Consider the following 2,394-nt stretch of genomic DNA (forward strand, 5'->3'; position numbering starts at 1 on the left):
CTGTTTAGGGTCCTGTATGCGCTTTCCACGTTCCCTTCCTGTACCATCACAGTCCTTGCGATGAACTTCAGATGTCTTGCCATGACCTTGGATTTAAGTCTTCACTCCAAAGCCTAAAGGATGATAGAGAAAGGGCGAGAAAAGTAGAAAGAGAAACGCAACATAATACCGCGCGGCTTACTTAGGATCTGTAAATGCAACGTGTTCAGGGACGTGCGAGATGGAGCACACGGAAGTCAACCTAGAAAGTAGACGCGAATAGTTATCTGACATTCTCATTGCCAATCTAAATCCCTGCCTAGGGAAGAAAAGAGATGGTAGCGGGGCGTTACCACAAAGACGCATCGCCAGGCAAGGGAAGGACAGGAGCGACAAGGTGACGCCACTGGGTCCCGACAACCGCACACAGCTCCAAAAGGGCTTGGGTTAGGAGCTGGGAAAGGACTCTTTGTTGGTCATTGGAAAAAGGAGCAAAAGCCCACCTTCTTTTCCCTAAACGCCGCACAACTCCTCACCTGGCGCGCTCAGTACCTAGCCGACCCCAAGGCTTCTCGCTACCGGAAGCGGAAACTACGGCATCTAGCGCCGCGCAAAGAAACAGGCTGACGGAGAAAACGTGCGTGGAAACCATGGCAACGGCCTCTGTGGCCTCGCTTGACTGCCTCTTGTCCCGGGGCTGGATTCTACACCTCACAAAGCAAAATACCCATTAACTTAAATTCCCCCGAAACCGATTTCTCGCCCTCTCATGGAGTCAAAGTTCTTGGGCCTCTGAAGGTCAGCCCAATTTCATACTCCTTAATCCTCTGAAACCATTGATAAATATTTGAGCTATTTCTCTCGCTAGATAGAAAATGAAAGCAGTAGGCGCTTCCTGAGGATGCTTCTTGTTTTCTCTTTGGAAAGGACAGACTCTAGATCTGCTCTCCGGACGAAAAACAGATTCATACCCGTCATCTGCCCAAGTGCTAAGGAAAAGAAACAAAATGAACATACTGTGAGTTTCCTGTATCATCTTCCCACTCATTTAACTACATAAAGTTAAATCACTAAATAGAGATACAGGAAACACCTGCAGGGTTTAGAATAAAAAATTATGTCAGCTTCTATGCCTTTTGCGTGCTAGCGAGACTTACTGGAAATATCTCCTTTTAAATTTCTTCTTCACTGTGGAGACACTCGTTCTCTTATTTGTATGCTACCTGTACATATCCATTTATGGTAATTCACATAAGTTCAGCTGTAATGGCTGTGGGAAAATGAAACTCCTTTAGAGAGAACACACACACACGTGCATCCTCATCAGTTATGCTAATAACTCACTCAAAAACTTAAGCCCACCTCAGAGTAAACCAGGTCCAAAGTAACGAAATAGAACTAGATTGGGACATTATTATGCTTGTCAACAAACTTTCACTGAATGCCTACTATATGTCAGATAATTGTTGATACCACTCTAGTGCCTTCTGGACCACTAGGAGACATTATATAGACATAAAAGATAAATACCAGTGTTCGCAGCCGCCGCCGCGCCGCTGTCGCTCTCCAACGCCAGCGCCGCCTCTCGCTCGCCAAGCTCCAGCCGAAGGAGAAGGAGGGTAAGTAAGGAGGTCTCTATACCATGGCTCGTACAAAGCAGACTGCCCGCAAATCTACCGGTGGTAAAGCACCCAGGAAGCAACTGGCTACAAAAGCCGCTCGCAAGAGTGCGCCCTCTACTGGAGGGGTGAAGAAACCTCATCGTTACAGGCCTGGTACTGTGGCACTCCGTGAAATTAGACATTATCAGAAGTCCACTGAACTTCTGATTCGCAACTTCCCTTCCAGCGTCTGGTGCGAGAAATTGCTCAGGACTTTAAAACAGATCTGCGCTTCCAGAGCGCAGCTATCGGTGCTTTGCAGGAGGCAAGTGAGGCCTATCTGGTTGGCCTTTTTGAAGACACCAACCTTTATGCTATCCATGCCAAACGTGTAACAATTATGCCAAAAGACATCCAGCTAGCACGCCGCACACGTGGAGAGCGTGCTTAAGAATCCACTATGATGGGAAACATTTCATTCTCAAAAAAAAAATATATATATATATATATATTCTTCCTGTTACTGGTAGTTCTGAATGTTAGATAATTTTTTTTCCATGGGGTCTAAAGGTACCTAAGTATATGATTGCGAGTGGAAAAATAGGGGACAGAAATCAGGTATTGGCAGTTTTTCCATTTTCATTTGTGTGTGAATTTTTAATATAAATGCAGAGACGTAAAGCATTAATGAAAGTTAAAATGTTTCAGAGAACAAGTTTCAGCAGTTCAACTTTATAATAATTATAAATAAACCTGTTAAATTTTTCTGGACAATGCCAGCATTAGGATTTTTTTAAAACAAGTAAATTTCTTA

At 44.4% G+C, this 2,394-nt stretch overlaps 1 long non-coding RNA gene and 1 pseudogene across 2 annotated transcripts; one reads left to right on the forward strand and one right to left on the reverse strand.

Annotated features, from left to right (window-relative positions):
- Nucleotides 1–3: 3 nt before the first annotated feature.
- LOC108316480 lies at nucleotides 4–627 on the reverse strand. The gene is made up of 2 exons (XR_001830348.2): nucleotides 516–627; nucleotides 4–113 (listed from the first exon to the last, which is right to left on the reverse strand). It is a non-coding gene; the product is annotated as an uncharacterized LOC108316480 (long non-coding RNA).
- A 948-nt stretch (nucleotides 628–1,575) lies between these two features.
- Nucleotides 1,576–2,073, forward strand: LOC108316479 (annotated as a pseudogene). The gene has a single exon (XR_005203055.1). The product of XR_005203055.1 is annotated as a histone H3.3A-like (transcript).
- Nucleotides 2,074–2,394: the final 321 nt, after the last annotated feature.

The sequence above is a fragment of the Cebus imitator genome, unplaced genomic scaffold, assembly GCF_001604975.1.
Source record: "Cebus imitator isolate Cc_AM_T3 unplaced genomic scaffold, Cebus_imitator-1.0 Scaffold188, whole genome shotgun sequence".
NCBI lineage: Eukaryota > Metazoa > Chordata > Mammalia > Primates > Cebidae > Cebus > Cebus imitator.